At 41.5% G+C, this 18076-nt stretch overlaps 1 protein-coding gene and 1 long non-coding RNA gene across 31 annotated transcripts in view; one reads left to right on the top strand and one right to left on the bottom strand.

The window, feature by feature from the left end:
- The window catches only part of LOC110346700 (uncharacterized), a 52851-nt gene extending 42650 nt beyond the window's left edge, over nucleotides 1-10201 (top strand). Inside the window, exon 4 of the long non-coding RNA XR_002390908.2 lies at nucleotides 807-10201. This is a non-coding gene — a long non-coding RNA (uncharacterized LOC110346700). The remainder of the gene's footprint in view (nucleotides 1-806) is intronic.
- Tenm4 (teneurin transmembrane protein 4) overlaps nucleotides 1-18076 on the bottom strand; it is a 2854999-nt gene that overhangs the window by 457107 nt on the left and 2379816 nt on the right. The window lies entirely within an intron of this gene.

An 18076-nucleotide genomic window follows, 5' to 3' on the forward strand; every position in this document is an offset into this window, starting at 1 on the left:
TGCAGAGGGAACCGGCACCAGCCTTGGTGGCTTAGGAAATGGAGATGCTAGGACTTTATACTCATCCATCAAACAGAGGCCTTATTGGTTTCATGCAATAAGTGGTCAGGAAATGCAGCTCAGGCCAGCAATTCAACAGTGTCATCAAGGCCCCAGGATCCTTTTATAGTCCAGCTCTGCCATCCCTGACATTGTCCTCATGGGTGCAAGATGGCTGCTATGCCTCCAAGCATTCTATTTGAGTTCACAGCAGGTGGGCAGGAAGAAGGGCTAAGGTCCTCTCTTTGTGATAGGAGCACTAACCATTATCTTGTGGCCGATGGGGACCCATTGAAGGGCCAGAGGCAGGGCAAAGATGTTATAGCTAGCATGTATTAAGCACTAACTCTGCATCAGGGACTATTCTACATAAGCTCTTTCCACACATCACCTCAGCTAATCCTCAGAGTGACCTTAAGATGCAGGTACTATCATTATCCCTAGTTATAAATGGAGATGACGAGGACACACAGAAAGGGTGAGGAAATTGCCCAAGGCTGCTCAGCCCAGAGTGGCAGAAACCGAGTGCTGTGGCTCCTGAGCCTTGATATTAATCAGCACATTGTGAAGCATTTTGGAAAGTGCACTAAGGCTGCCGGAAGCCAGCAGGTGTGGGGGGTAAGGCCTGAGCCAGGGTGGTGGCCATGAGTGGAAGAGGGAGCAGGGAAAGAAAGAGACCTGGTGTGTGGTCAAGGGTGAGGGGCAAGCAGAGGAGGACCCCAGGTCTGCTTGCCTCCTTGCTAACCTGGCTCCTTCTGTGTCCACAGGACCTGCAGGACTGTGGCTGGAGCACCAATGCCGAGCACGCACAGAGGTTCTGAAAAAAGTCACATCACCATGTCAGGCAGAGCCTGACACACACATCATTACTGTCATCATTACTGTGCAGACTCTCACCCTAGATGGTGCCAAGACCAAAAAAAGCATCTGCTGGTTTGCAGAGCTGGGGCCATGCTTAGATCATTGTCTTGTGCTCGGCAGACAGGATCAGGGTGATGCTGACGTCTGGTGCTGGCAGAAATCTGGACTCAGGCTCCGGGCTTGAGTGGAAGGGACAGAACAAAGATCTTGGGACTCCCATTCCAGTGGGACCTCAAGCCATTCCTCAACAATTTCCTGAGCGTCTACTATGTGCCATCCCAGAAATAAGTCTGGCACGCAGAAACAAGTCTTCCTCTGAAGTCAAGGAGCTCGCAGATTCCACACTGTTGGAGCCTGGCGATTGGTACTGTGACACAGGGTAGCACAAGGTCTCTTCTTACGTGGCCCAAGGGCTTGGGGGGAGGACAAGAAATCAGCTTGCAGGAAAGGTCTGCCAAATTGCCTTTCCAAATTGAAGAGTGGATCAGGGATAGACTGGGGTTCCATTTAGTGGAACCATGTGGGCTAAGAGGAGGGGAGAGAAAGCAAGGACACAGAAGAGGGCCTGGGAGGACCCAAGTCTGTACATCATCACTCTCACAGCTCCTGGTATGTGACATCTGACTGCTGCAGAAGACAAGCTCTCCATGCTTGTGGAGGACTGACTATAAAATTGACACAACACTTCTCCTCCATCCACGCCTCTCTGCAAAGTGACTCTGCAGCTCCTCCCTTAAGAGGCTGTGTCCTCACCTACTTAATCTAGGTCCACCCGAGACTCACATCAACCACTGGAAGGGGGTAATGACACGCGAGAGTTCTGAGCTTAGGCCTCAGGAGACCTTGCTAGCATCTGCCTATCTTGGAACTTTGCTCAGCCCCTGGTTGAACAAGGCCAGGCTATTCTACTGGATAATGACAGGCACATGGCCCAGTCCTCCTCATTCCCCTCCATTTCGCCCCACACGAAAATCAGCCCACAGCTGATCCACTGGTAGATCTGGGGTGCGTCAACCTGGAATTTTCCTAATTTTAAAACTGGAAGTCCAACATTCCAAGATCTCTTCCAGTCCCAGGCAAATGCAGGTGACTGACTGGTCAGCCAAGTTGACGACAGGTGTATGAACAAGCCCCACCAGCACTGTAGGAAGTTGTGCATAGCACTGATCATGAGAGGGAAGGCACTGAAGTTCCAGGAGGTGAAGAAGCCTCCCAGTGTCTTAAAGCCAGTGTGTGCCGACAATGGAACACCGATCCAGGGCTTGAATCTTTCCCCTCCACCAAGCTGCCTCTTTAATCAGCATATTTGTGCTGTAGTAACTCAAGCTCCCCTGGAGACTGTTAATTTAACAAGTCTCTGGTCAAGCTTGGGCTCTCTGAGATGGTTTTCTTTACAAGATCCAGTGTCAGGCCATGTGATATAACCCCTCCCCTGAAGGATGATGAGACCAATACTTAACCACAAGCCACCACCAATTCTGCTGTGGTCAGAGACCAGGGCAAAGGCAGACACTTGACTGTCAGCGAAAGATGTGTGTTTAGGACTGCCTGGTGCAACCTGTGTTCCTGGTACCATCCAGGTTGAAAGCCACATAGACTTTGTGAACAAGAAGCTGGCAGACAGGGATCTTGGTTCTAATTCTGACACACACCAGCTGCATGACCTTGGTCAAGTCACTGTCCTTGTTCAGCAGACTTGGCATCAATAGATTATTTAAAACCCAGGCTATTCACTGTGAATTCTTTAAGGTCTGGGAGCGTGGCTTATTCACTTTGGTATCCAGTACCCAGTATGGTGCTTTGGACCTGCTCAGTAAACAAGTTCTGGTTAAATATATATGATAGCAGGATATCCCATGGGAAATTACCTTCCCCCCTCAATAGAGCAAGAAGTCTCTAGCAATTTGGGTAGGAAAAGGGACCCCGGCAGACTAATTTGGAAGAAAGGCAAGTTTTTTTCTCCTTTACGAAGGAAAAATATGACTGGACTTTGTGTTTCCAGTGTTTGGACATCTTTGTCCCTAAGGATATTTGGCTGGCTTTACGGTGTTCCTCCTTGTTTAGTCATTCTGAACATATATGAGATGGTGGAACCTTAGGGTTTTGGGAGGAAAAGGTTGCTAAGGGAGCCTGGTGACCTCAGGAGTCTAGTAGGAACACCAGGAGCAAAATATGCATCAAGAAGACCCCTCTCCTTCCAAGGGCCATGCAGGCTTGGGTAGGAAGCTGGGCAAGTAAGACTTCCTGCATCAGGGTTTCAGCACTGGGCAGACTGTCATGGGCCCATGGCTTCCCATCAGGCAAATTGGTGACCACAGCAGTGGCTCCAGTAATAGCAGAGTTTTCCACACCTTGGCAGTACTATGGGTTGAGCTGCATCTACCCAAAATTTGTATGTTGAAGTTTAACCCCAGTAATTCAGAATGTGATCTTATCTGGAATTAGGATCATTGTTGATATAATTACTTAAATGAGGATGAGATCATATCCGAGTAGTGTGGGCTCCTAATCCAAATGACCAGGGTCCTAGTAACATGGAGAAATCTGGACACAGGTGTGAACCAGGGAGAACATGTGTAGAGATGAAAGCAGAGACTGGGGCTGTGCAGTGACAAACTCAGGAACCTCAAAGGCTGCCAGCAAACTGCCAGAAGCTAGGGGTGTGTGTGTGTGTTCTCCCTCAGAGAGCCCTCAGCTGGAACCAACTTGCTGACACCTGGCCTTAGGACTCCCAGCAAACTACTGCACGACAGGCAGTCTGAGAGACCATCTTCATGGTTGAGAGGGGACAATGTGAGTTTCCTTTGTTGTAGGACAAGTCAAGGGAGAGGAAGTGGGGAAGGAGACCATGAGAAAAACCAGTCTGGACTTGCATTAATTCTGAGAAATAAAGAACAATGACCCCAATTCCCTGGCTCCACCAGTATCAGGATCACGAAGCCCTTTCCCCTTTCACCAAAGAGATATAAGTGTCAAGGTGGAAGTAATCCCAGAGAGGTATCATTCCCCTTTTGCCAGGTGAGGAGATGCAGGTCCTGAAAAGTGAAGTATTTTTGTCAGCAGGAGGAGACAGAGCTGGGACTACAACTTGGGTATCTGTAAATGTCTTTCTCCAAATATCAACATGCCTCACCCAGCGAACATACAGAGCTGTGGCATTTGCATGAAATGCTAAAGCCTCAGTGGGCATAATTGTATATTTAGAAATTCTCAAGAAGACAGGCGGCGGGAAAAGTGGATCTTTCCATTTTCACAAATTATTTTGAGAGCCAGGACAAGTGAGGATTTTTTTTCCAAGACTGAGAGAAAACCTAGCTGTGAAGAAGCTGTCAGAAATAAGTGTACTGTACAAAGCCTTTGATCTGCAAAACGATGAACCATTAGATCCCCTTAAATAGAGAGTTCCCATGGGCCAATTAGGAATGGTGTTTTAGAAATCATTAATGACTGGGGGGTAGGGCTGGAGAAAGGAAGAGGAAGACATGGAAACCAGAGTTCCATTCTAGGGTGGGAGCCACCAGGCATGGAAGATGAATCAGACAGCAGAGGAACGTAACCTAAAATAATCGTGTAAGTTAATGAGCAAAGAAGATTCAGCTCTTGGACAAATCTTCATTAACGCTGCTAATGCTGATTGATGCTTTACATTTATCTAGTGTTTTTCACATTCCAAAGCACTTTTCCAACAATTCTCTATAAGCTCAAGATTCTCTCTAAGCTAGAGTGACTAAGTACTTTATCATCCAAAAACCGGTCACTTTGGAGGACGAGAGGAAGCATTCTTAATAATCACATAGGGTCAGCAGGTTTAAACTAGGACTGTCATAGGCAAACAGGGATGAATGGTCAGCCTACTACACCTCCAAAAGTGAATGGCTAAGCAAGGATCCCATCTCCATGGATTCACCCATTCATTCCTCAAACCTGCCCCTCCATAGCTTTATCTGTATCCATTCAGTTGCTCAAGTAAAAGCACAGGCCACTCTGAAGTCTAAACTTTCTCTCTCTGATCTATCCCCACCAGCTCCAACCACCAGCTGACCCTGACAAGTGTATGTGCAAGTTGTATCACCACTTGTCCATCTGTGTCCTTTTTAAATTAAGTTTATTGGTACATTTTAGGTATAAACAATACACGTAAATGATATATGATACACCTTGATTCTTAGTCCATCTGTGTCCCTCTTCTCTGATTCCACCTTAGTCCCCAGCATCGTTGCTTCTCATCTAGAGAGCAGCAAGAGCCTTTGAATCCATCTCCCCACTCTCACCCTTGTCCTTCTTAGGCAAAATAATTTTTGAAAAATTTAAATCTCATCATGTTTACTCCTTGCTCAGAATATTACAGCAGCTCTCTACTGTATGGAGAATAAAAAACTAAACTCTAGATCTACACCTTGTATCTTTGCTCAGCAAGTATTTGTTAAATAATGAAGAAAGTCAACGAGTATTTACTGAGTATAGTATATGGATTAGGATCATGCAAATTTTACCCTCTAGTTTCTGTGTTACCTATGTCACTGTTGGGAAGAAAATTTCATCCTAACTTCTAACATTAATTTCCATATGAAAGGAGCTCCCCCAGGGCCCCTCTTAGTTTCTCTCTGTCCCTTTAAGACACAAGTAGTGGAATGAGTGTCATTGGTGGTAAACTGAGGAAGAATAAATTGGGCCACGTTCTCTTCCTCCTGACAGCTGGAAATACTTCTGTTGTTCCTAGTGGCTGGCTCTTCCTCTGCCCCATCCAGCATTGCCCAGGACTGGGTGGATAACTCTGTTTAACTCTGGGTCAAATTATGACCTTTACTGGCTGTCACACTAAATGAAGTTATTCATTATCATTAACTGCATGATATTTTGCCTTCCACCTGTCACTTTATTTCTCAGTGTGTCCAAACTCAGGTAGAGAGAGGGATGCTACTTATTTGCCTCCTCTAGACTTCAAATGTCCTTTGAGAGACAGGAGAAACCCGTTGCATAAAGCCTAGTATAGAGCTGCTGGCAACCCAAGGGTATGACCAATCTGGGACTGAAGAAATGAAAGCTGTAACAGTGCGGTTGCCGCCTGAGCGAGGATCATGTGGGACTCAGTGAAAACTGAAGTACAAATTTAGCAGCCACATTTAGCCCAGAAGAATGTCTTCAGGAATGAATCACGAAGGGAATATTGTCATTTGTGCAAAGAAATGGAGGCTTATAAGGGAAAAGGTGGCTAGAGATTCTCGTTTATGTTTATGAAAACAGATGGCCCTTTTGAAAAACGGAAAGCCAAAACAAAAGCATCATTTATTCCAGGAGTTAAGAGATTTCTCTATTGACATCACATAAAAACTCATCTCTTATGGTTTTTAACCCCCTGGAGAATTTGTAAATAGCATCTCTTAAAATAAAAGCAAAAAGAGTTTTCAAAAGGATTTAAGTTACATAAGATTAACTTGGTTCCCGCTCTCCCCCATCAATTTATCTTCCCTGGGTCTGCTCTTTGCCAGGGTGCTGCTGCTGCTGCAAATCTTCAACCACTGGGAGTGGCTTGCAAAGGTGGCAAATGTGAACCCTAGTCCAGGAAGCCCTCAGGGGAGGGACACCCTGACTCTTCTACTTTCCCAGGTCTCGCAGAGCCCTACAGCAAGTGGAAGACTGGGACAAAACTGTGACTCATTGCCTCACCATCTTGAATTCTTCTTCAAACTATTCTTCCCTTGACCTTCAGACTCTGACTTAAAACAAAACAAAAAATTGCTGTCCATGCCCATGCCTAGGGCTGAGCTTATTGCATGTCTCCCCACTCCTGCTCTGTGCCCTGGAAGGCTGCTCAGTAAGCACAGGGTCAGCTGGCTCCCTCTGGCTTCCAGGTGCAAGGAGCCAATGGCAGGATCTGGCGGGAATTCTGAGGAGGTTGGGAGGAGAATGACCTTGGGCTATTTATCCTCTGGATGCCCTCCCTGCTGGGCTGTACCTTGGCAGTCTGCTGAGTTTCCATTTAGGTGGCATAACTCCTGAGGGTGGCTCTTTGCTACAACTACAACACAGCGACAACTTTCTCCAGGGTCCAGTACTGCTCTCTTCCCTTGTCCATCAGGCTAGAAGTAACAGTTCCTAGCCATTGCCAGCCTGAGTGGCCCACCAGCCTCTGCAGTTGTTTTTAATCCTGCTCACACGTTTACTATACGCTCCTCAATTGCATCATCTCCAAGTGCCATTGTTACTTGCCAAGATTCTGATTAATATACTGTATCTCTTTGTCAATAGCTATGTCTAGCTTTGTTTGATTTCAAATAGAGTTGTATTTTGTTCTTTTCCTTCTTCATCAATCTTCTTGAACAAATACCCAGAAACTTTGAGCTCAGAAGTGCTCAGCTGTCTAACCTGGTGGTAAAACTAGAACTTATTTTGGGGAGATCAATTTGTCAAAATATAGTAAAAACTTGTAAAAATATTAAATTCCTATAACCCAGATATTTTAAATATTCCAAGGAATTGGATTTATGTAATCTTGGATTATAATCTTGGATTTATGTAAGACATTTCTATGGGTATTAAAATTTTTAATGACTACTCTGAGCACCTCCAGGTTGAAACAGGGCAGGCTGTATTACTCTATCAGTGTCAGCTGGTTGAGTATCAGAATTGGATACTCAACCACAGTACTGAGTAAAAGATTGAAAAAAGATTAGGAAACAGCCCAATTGTCTAACATCAAGAGAAACAGAAATGAACTCTGGCCTTCCATATGATGGACTACTAAGCAGCCCTACAAAATGCTTTTGCAGATAAATATGTGATATGGAAAGATGTATGCCTTGCTAAATAATACAACATAAAACTCAATGGGAGTATGGTACTATTTTTAGAAATTAAAAAATGAACATGTTGAATAAGCAGGAAGGCATTAGCTTGAGAATATTATGATACACCGAGTTCCTGCTTAACAAAGTACAACCTAATTTGTAAGCTAACATTGGCTACATGGTGTTATTACTATGTAAACAAACTGAAATTTAGGAAGAAAACAGTCAAGTTTCAGCTAATCATAAGTAGATGGTTTTTAGCCAGTGACAGGCAGCCAACTTACCACAGGTGGGCAAATAAGGCAGATGCTTGGCTGAGTAGTAAGTTAAGGCAGAATTGGAGAGAATGGAGTCCTGATCAAACAGGAAGAGCTCAAGAAGGAATGTGAAAACACACATACAAAATGCTGCAATAGGTGGAATCCTATGATGAATGAACAACCACCACTGGACCTAAGTCCCATGTAGGGCCTTGCCAAGAGTAATGTTGGAAGGGTGCTGGGGAAAGGCTGACTGAATTTCCTTGAGGGCAGATACCACCTCCCATTCATTTCGGTAGCCCCATGCCTACTTTTGGTGTCCAGCACAGTACCTGGCACACAATAGGCAGTAAGAAAAGTTTATCAATGCATGAGCCACTTCTCCCATGAAACCACTAACTTTTTTATTGCCCTGCTTGTGAACCCTAAAGTTTTACAGAAAAGACCCAGTTCTTTTAGATTTGGGTGTACCTGGATGAGATGAGGGGTTAGAAGACATTAATTAAGAGAGGACATCAAATGAAAGACTACATCTTGCTTCCAAAGGGTCAGAGAGAGTTGCCTCATTTATAAAAGACTATATATTATTCCTTCAAAGGGAGGCTGGTACAAGGAAGTCTGCACCTTGCCTCACCTATGTGTGGGAAGATATTTTCATATTAACAATAACCATGGTGATGATCATGATGGTATATACTTGGCATGTGTTGGAAACAGCTGCTGTATGCATTGCCTCACTTTCACTCCTTGCTCACTACCAGAGTTTACAAGCGCTGCTGCCCTTAGGTAGTCCCCTAAGGGAAACTGGGACTTAAACAGCAGAGCAAGTTGACTTAGATCAGAGGGCTTCACACTATGGCCCAACATCTGTTTTTGTAAATAAAGTTTTACTGGAACACAACCATGACCATATGTTTGCACACTGTCTGCAGTTGCTTTTGTGACAGAACAATAGAGCTGAGTAGTTGCAATAGAGACAGAGCGAAGTCAAAAATCTTGACTACCTATCCCTTTAGAGAAAAAAATTCACCAGACTCTGTCTTAGATAAACTAAACCAAAGGCATCTAAAGCAGAGTGTTTAAGAAAGTCCACTGAAATTTGGGAATATTTGAATATTTTTCCTCTCTGTTTTTAAGTCTTAAGACAGGAAGCATCAAACTTTCCTAAGATGTGTTAGGACTGAGAATGGGGGATTGAGAATGAATCATGGATATACTTTATAAATAGTGTTGCAAATAGTAAGGATATGTAGTCAAAAATATTAGGGACAGACGATGAAAAGTGTCTGAAGACCAAGTAGGTAATTCAACTGATGACTTTACATATAGTAGGTGCTTAAAATGGTCTGGAATATTAGTTAGCAATAATGGAAACTCTAGCCTATTTTAAGAATAGTGCTAAGGGCTTTACATGCATCATGTCATTTACTTCAACAATCCTCCAGTGAGATCAGTATTATACCCCTGTCCCATTTTACAGATGAAGGCCCTGAGGCTTAGATAGATAGTGTTTCCCTCATGAGTGCACAGTGAGACAATCATAGTCTTGGCAGCCGAATCAGGATCTCTGTCTCCAAAGGCTGTGGTCAGCACTTTTATGCCACGCAGCTTCAGGGGTGCTACCTTATAAAAATAATTTTAGGTACAGGCTTATCACTAACCAAAGCAACATGGAAAGGGAATAGAATGGTTTTGCTTTTGTTTTTTAAGCTTCATTACCACAGTTTAAAAAATTCATTGTGGTTAGAAAAGGAAGGGGAAGAGGGGCACAGAACTGTGCTTTCTGTTCACATGTGTTTGAATGTGGCATTTCTGCAGCTTCCATAATAAGAACATGGCCATGAGGCAGATAATCAAAGCCTGGACTCAGACATAGAGTTTGCTATGGCTTAGATATGACATGGCCCAAAGGCTTGTGTCCTGGGGGCTTTGTCCTCAGTGTGACAGTGTTCAGAGGTAGAGCTTTTGGAGGGTGTATAACTTCATCAGTAGATTAATGCATTGGTAGCATCACTGGGAGGCCATGGAAATGTAGGAGGTGCCTAGTTGATTGGAGTCAGTCACCAGAATGTGACCCTGGAACTACACTTTTCCCCTAGCTCCTTCTTCTATGGCTCTTTTCCTTCTCTCTCTGTTTCTTGCTGCCATGGAACAAGCACTTTTCCTCTGCCATGTCCTTCTACCGGGATGTTTTTGCCTCACCATAGGCCTAAAAACAACACAGCCAGCCAGCCACGGACTGAAACTTCTAAAAGTGTGAGTCAAAAGAAATCTTTCCTTCTTTAAGTCCCCCCCCCGCACCCCGCCCCACCTCAGGTACTTTGTCACAATGAGGGAAAGCTGATTAACATAGGCTTCCTCACAGGAATTTCATGGCACATGAAAACTACTTATGCTAAAGGCTGAAAAAAAAATACTAGGATTCAGCAATGAAAACACCAGCCAGTTCAGGGAAAACTGGATTTTGCTCTATTATGAACGGGCAGTGTTGCCTTGGTCAGGTACTTTAATCTCTCTAAGCATCAGGTTTCTTATTTAAGTGAAAATAATATTGTAAACTTGGCAAGTTTGTAGATATTCAGGAACATAGTAAATTGTACTTGTGATCAATCATTGCTATACTTCATTTGTTAAATTGGTTTTTAGTAATTTGCATTTTCTTAATATTTTTGTAACAATGCATTTAAAAATAACTAAGATGGCTAGACAAGCAGAATAGGTGTGTGTATGTATGTGTATATGTATATACATATGTATATATTTTAAAATTAAATCAATAAATAATAACCTCTTCCCACAAAAAAGAAGATACCAGGCCCAGATGGATTCACTGGTGAATTCTTCTAAATACTAAAAGAAGAAACTATACCAATTCTCTACAGTCTCTTTCAAGAGACAGAAGCAGTGGGAATATTCCCTAACTCATTCTATGAGACCAATATTACCCTAACACCAAATCTAGACAATGACATTACAAGAAGCTACAGACCAACATTGCTCATGAAGATATTCAACAAAATATTAGCAAATAGAATCCAACAATATATGCAAAGAATTACACACCATAACTAAATTGGATTTATCCCACATATGTAAGGCTGGTTCAACATTCAAAAATCAATTAACGTAACTTTAAAAGAAAAATCACCAGATGGGTTTGGTGCCTATAGTTCCAGTACTCTGGGAGAGTGAGGAAAGAAGCTTGCAAGTAGGAGCCCAGCCTGGGCAACATAGTGAGACCCTCTCTCAGTAATGAACTGGGGACATAGCTCAGTGTGAAGGTCCTGAGTTCAATCCGCAGAAACAAAACAAAACCAAACCACTGAAAAAAAAAAAATCACACAATCATATCAATAGATGCACAAAGAGAATTTGAAAAATTCAACACATATTGTTATAAAAAATATCTTAGCAAACTGAAAATATAGGAGAGCTTCCTTAGTTTGATAACTTCTGTGCATGCACACACACACACACACACACACACACACACACTCTACAGGTAACATTATGTTTAATGGTGAGAAAACTTTTCCACTAAAAAGTTGAATGAGAGGCAAAAATTCCTCTCTCACCTCTGCTTTTCAACATTGTATTAGAAGCCCTACCTAGTATAATAAAACAGATTGAGAAGGAAGAAATAAAATTTTCTTTGTTCATAGATGACAGGATTAAGTAGAAAATCTGATTGACAAAAACAAAACAAAACTCCCGGAATTAATGAACAATTATAGCAAAGTTGGGAGTTTCAAGGTTAATAAGTGAAAGTCAATTGTTTTCCTATGTATTAGCAATGAACATGTGGAATTTGAAATTAAAAATATTATCATTTGCAGCCGTACCCCTAAAATGAAATAAGCAGGCATAAATCTAATAAAATATGTATAATATCTTTATGAGGTAAACTATAAAACATTGATCAAAGTATCAGAAAATAAAAAATGGAGAGCTATTCTATGTTTACAGATAGCAAGACTCAATACTGTCAAGATAACTGTTCTTCTCAAGTTTACCTATAGATTCAGCACAAGCCCAGTCAAAATTGCAGCAAGTGATTTTGTGTATGTTGACAAACCGAGTCTATAGTTTACATGGAGATGCAAAAGACCCAGAAGAGCCAATCCAATAAACAAGAAGAACAAATTAGGAGGACTGACACTATCAAAATATAGGATTCACTACAATGCGACAATAACCAAGACAGGATGTACTGGTAAAAGAATACCCAAATAAATCAGTGGTATAGCATAGAGACCCTAGAACCAGAGCCACACAAAAATAGTCAATTGATCTGACAAAGAAACAAAAACAATACAATAGAGCAAAAATAGTGACTTTAGTAAATAGTGAGAGAACAACTGGACATTTATATGCAAAAAAATAAATTATTCTAGGCACTAGGTCTCTCACCTTTTCAAACAACTCAAAATAGATCATAGACTTAAAATGAAAAACTATGAAATTCATAGAAAATAACAGAAGAAAACCTGGAAAACTTTGGGTTGGGTGATGACCTTCAAGATACAAGATCCAGGAGAGAAAGGATTGGTTAAGCTGGATCTCATTAAAATTAAAAATTTCTGTCGTGTGAAAGATAATTTCAAGAGAAAGAGATGACAAGCCACAGGCTGCAAGAAAAGGACTATCTGGTAAAGGACTATTATCAAAAACATACAAAGAACTGAAATTCAATGATGAGATAATAGACAGTCTGATTAAAAACTGAACAAACATTTCAACCAAAGGAGATATTCACATGACAAGTAAACATATAAAAAGCATTCAACATCATATGTCAGCTGGAAATTGCAAATTACAACAATAAGATACTATTATACACCTATTAGAATGACCAAAAGACAAAATACTGACAATGTCAAATGCTGGAGAGGATGTGGAGCAACAGAAATTATCATTAATTGCTAGTGGAAATGAGAAACAGTACAGCCACTTCAAAAGACAGTTTGGTAATTTCTTATAAAACGAAACATATTCTAACCAGAGAGTCTAGTAATTGTACTTAGTATTTACCCAAGTGAATTGAAAACTTATCTCCACACAAAACTTGTACATGAATATTTAAGTCAGTTTTATTTGCAATTGCCAAAACATTGGAGGTACCAAAATGTTCATTAGGTGAATGGCTACAAAAACTGTGGTACACCCAGACAATAGAATACCATTCAAAGATAAAAGACAAATAATCTATCAGTCCATGAAAAGATATGAAGGAGCTTAAATGCATATTGCTAAGAGAAAGAAGCCAATCTAAAAAGTATACATATTGTACAATTACCACTGCATGATATTCTGGAAAAGGTAAAACTATGAAGACAGTAAAAAGATCAGTGGTTGTCAGTGGGTAAGGGAGATGGATGAATAGGCAGAGCATGCAGGATTTTTAGAACAGTGAAACTGTTCTGTGCAATACTACAATGGTGGATGCATGTCATTATATATGTTTTCCAAAACACATAGAATGTACATCACAAATGAACCCTAATGTAAACTATGGACTTTGGGTGATGATGATGTGCCAATATATGGTCATTGATTATAACACATGTACCACTCTGCTATAGGATGTTGATAGGAAGGTTAATACATGTGGGGGCAGGACAGGGGATACATGGGACTGGGTGTACTTTCCATTCAATTTTGTTGTGAAACTAAATTTGTCCTAAAAATAAAGTTTGTTAATTTACAAACAGGGAGAAATAAAATCAATCAATCACTCCATACTTCATGATCATTAGGAGGGGCATTATCAAAAGAATGAGGAACTAGGTGTTGGTAAGAATGTGGAAAAGCTAGAATCCTTATGTATTTTTGATGATGGCATAAAATGAGATAGCTATTATGAAAAAGTAATAGTAGTATGGAAAGATTATAGCAATTCCTCAAAAGGGTTAAAATAAAGAACAGAATTATCAAATGATCCAGCCATTCTACTCCTTGGTGTATACTCAAATGAATTGAAAATAGAAGCCCAAAGAGATATGTGTACATCTGTGTTTATAGTGGCATTATTCACAATAGTCAAAAGGAAGAGGGTGGGGATTTAGCTCAGTGGTTCCGCTGACTGCCTTGCAAGCACAAGGTCCCAAGTTCGATCCCAGGTACCAAAAAAAAAGGTAGAATCAACTCCAGTCCATTGACAAATGACTGGATAAAGAAAACATGTTACATGCAAACAATGGAGTTTATTCAGCCTTAAAAAGAGAGGATATTTTGACTATGTTACACTATGGATTAAAATTGAAGAAATTATATAAAGTGAAATAAGTCAGTCACAAAAATAAATAGTGTATGATTTTAATTATATGAGGTACCCAGAGTGGTCCAATTCATAGAGACAAGAAGCAGAGGATAGTGATCACGAAGGGCTGAGGGGAAAAGGCAGAAAGGAGAATTATTTAATGTCTATAGTGTTTCAGTTTGGAAGATGAAAAGAGCTCTGGAGATGATGCTTATACAGCACCATGAATGTATTTAATGTCACTGAACTGAACATTTAAAGTGACTAGAATGTTACATTTTATGTTATGTTTATTTTACTACAAATTTAATAATTTAATCCAGTATTCCTCACTAAGGTACAAATGACGGATATAGCTTATGTCTTATATTCTGGTCAATACCAACAAAGTATTTCTTTGAAATTGAAAAAAACCTGCACATTGAAAATAGAAGAAAAATTATAGAATCCTTTACTGAGCCCATGACTCTGAAAGGTGACATAATAGGAGTTTATAGCTTCATATCTGAGATAGTGGCCAATAGGTTAATTGTGTCCAGATAAATGGCCAGTCAATTTCTATATCATATCACCAGTGAATTGTCTTGGTACCATTTGACTCTTGATGCCTGAAGGAGACAATCAATATGGAATTTTCCACAGAAAGCTGATATACCCTGAGTATTAGCCTATACCATTTGATTTCTACATGCCTATATATCGTAAAAAGAAGACTCATGTATCATTGTCCAAAATTTGGAGTGCAACTGTTTATGCCTGTCCACAGGTTCTTCATTATGATGGAATCATAAACCTTAGCAGTCCTTAGAAAAAGTGCATTGGCTTAGAAAAAAGAAGAAGAAGAAAAGGAACATTAACTCTGCAGAGAGTCTTTCCCTTTTCAAAATTCTTCCTGATACACTTTCACAAAATCTTTGGAAACATGTGCCAATGAAGTAATGTTCCTAATGCCAGTAATGATGACAGCAATGGAGTTACCAAGTCTGTGTGGTTCTTCTGTCCCAGGGACTGAATGTGGTATTTTATATGTGAAGAAGGGTTAATTTCATTGTCCCAGTAATCTTTGCAAATGAATTTTTTAATAAATCTCACTTTTGGAGATGAAGAAACTGAGCCTCAGAGAAATAAAGTATTGTGTCCAAGATAAAAGGGAAAGTTAGGATTTGAACCTACATATCACTAACTGCAAAAACTATGTTCTTTCCTTTCCACTGCATTGCCTTTAATAATATTTCCATGTCTTGGAGGAACAATTACATTTTGCCAAGCCTTGTGCTTGGAGTTAGCTCAGATAGCAATGGCAGCGTGGCTCAGAGTAGAGAGCACCTGGATCAGAGCAGGGAGATGGGGGTCCAGGGCACTGCCTCCCTCAACCACATCTTCCATAACTCAAAGCCATCCACGAAGCCTTGTAATAATAATTGCATCTATTTATCAAGCAACTGCTTACACCAGCACTACGATGGAGGCTGCACAGACTTTATCTCTAATCTTTGCAACAATACCATAAAGCAGGTATATATCTTCATTTTATAGATGATGCTTAGAAAGGTAAATGACATTCCAAGGCAGAACAGCTAGTCAGTGGAGAGAGCTTTTCTCTTCCTATTACAGTGCCCCAGGGAAGCAACTCAGAGTCAGTCTACACGCCAGAGGAGAGCAGAGGATGGCAAAATGATAAGGTGGGTCACTATCCATAAGGCAGGCAACCTGGAGAAATTAAATATTGGGGGACACAGTGGAAATGTGAGGGCAGAAAGACCCTTACTATGTCAAATTTTCTAAAAATAATAGCTAAGTTGGTTAGAACTACCCAAATAAATAGCATGGGTTACTGTTCCTGGAATAAACTACTTTGAATCTATACTTGAATGTGCTGAGGTTATTGATTTACCTGCATTCAGTGGATATTATTAAGCCCACAGCTCTAATTTATTGCCTCTGAAACAGCCCCTCAGAGCAGTATTCTCTGGCCATTGGCTCTGGTGAAACGTTCTCCCCAGACCATGTATTTACATTGCAGACGAGCTTACAGGAAGAATTTTGTTAACAAGCTCTCACAGGAGAATGGTGTTATTTATAAGAGAGTTTTAAACATGCTTCTTAGTCTCATGGCTGCCACCTCTTCCCATTCTTCCCTCCAGTCTTGTCCTAGCAGTTAACATTTTACACACCCCGCACTAATGGTCTGATAATGGTTTCGGTTAATATGTCCTGGCTCTTGAACTCCAGGACAATGATGTGAACCCCATCTATTAATTTGACCATGAAAGGGGCTCAGGATAGAGTAGTTACAATAATCCTTTTCACTGGGCTTAAAGGGAAAAGTGCAAGACCAAGAATAGTTGCACACATAAACAAAACACAGCTTCTTCCTATCTGTCAGGAAGACGAGGCAGCCACAAAGGCATGATGCTTGCTAACGTGGTGTCCACAAGTCCTGCCTGACCCACGGATGGGTTTATAATAATTAATCCTGGACTCGCTCAGCCAGAAAGTGCTTCCTAAATAACCTGCTGTGGTTTGAATTAAGACCAAGTTCTCAATGCAATAGTTCTCAATTGATTGGCATTGTGCACTGTCTCCCTTCGGTGCTGCCTCCTCAGACAGGTCACTAGTGGGACTATGCAATGTGTGAAGGGCCCAATGGTGCCACCTCCAATTCATACCTGGAGGTCCTAATCTGTGGTATCTCAGAATCTGACTTTCTGTGGGACAGAGCCCGCAAGGAGGCAGTGAAAGTAAAATGAGGTCATATGTATGGGTAATCCAATGTGACTGGTATCCTTAAGAGAAGGTCTTGACACAGACACACACAGATGCCAATGAGAAGATACTGAAAGATGATGGCCATGGACAAGCCTAGGAGAGTGGCCTCACAAGACACCAACCCTGCCAACACCTTGGACTCTCCACCTCCAGAATTATAAGGAAATAGTTTCTGTTGTTTGAATCACCTACTCTGTGATACTCTAGGAAACTACATACAACTTTACTGTTCTGTAAAGAACACTGTTCCAATAAAACTGGAGGGAGATAAACTTATTTAGCATTGCCACCATGCCAGATACACACCCAGGATACCTCATTTAGCCCACACCACTGCTGAGGCACCATATTTTCTTAACAGCAAGTTGTCCTTACAGAAGGTTTCTGTGAACTTCCTTTTCAATAGCAGCTAATCTTTGAGCAGCTAATCTTTGATTTCACTGGCTGAAGGAAGTTAGGGAAATATGAACTGGGGACTAGGAATTGAGAACAGAAGGAGGTAAGCACAAGTCCAGGAATCTGTGAATCTGGTTAAAGTTGTAGAACTTCTCCCTCAGAAAAGATAGCCATGCCCATGAATCCAAAATGATGTATTCAATTTCAGAAGTTAACAGATGCCCCTTTAAAATGCACTCACAGACTCTGCAGGGGTTCATGGACCCTGGCTTATGAACTCTAGAGTAGAGCGCTTCAGTGGTGTCCCCAGGAGAGATGAAACGATGGAGGAAAGCAAAAGGGAGAAGAAGAACAGAGAGAGGAAAGAGGAGAGTGGATTGGAGGAGGGGAGGAAGGGAGAAGGGAGACAGAGAAAAGGAGGAAGATGAGGGTGGAGGAGCGGAAGGAGAAAAGAAGAAGGGACGAATAAAGGAGAAGGAAAGAGAGCAGAATGGGAGTGAGGAAAGAAAAGAGGAAAGTGTAGAGAGGGACAGAAGAGGAGAGGTGGGGGAAGGGGAGCAGAGCGGTGGAGGAGGCAGGAGGGGACGAAAGGGCTCACGTGCGGTCATGGCTGTCCTAGATAGGGCTAAAGTAGGACAGCATGTGGCAAGTGCAAATCCAAGTCCCAGTCTTCAAAAGGAAGTCAACAGTGAGAGGCCAAGATA

The sequence above is a fragment of the Heterocephalus glaber genome, unplaced genomic scaffold (assembly GCF_053883595.1).
Source record: "Heterocephalus glaber isolate CG9 unplaced genomic scaffold, H.glaber_assembly_v1.0 deba00001428, whole genome shotgun sequence".
In the NCBI taxonomy this organism is placed as follows: domain Eukaryota; kingdom Metazoa; phylum Chordata; class Mammalia; order Rodentia; family Bathyergidae; genus Heterocephalus; species Heterocephalus glaber.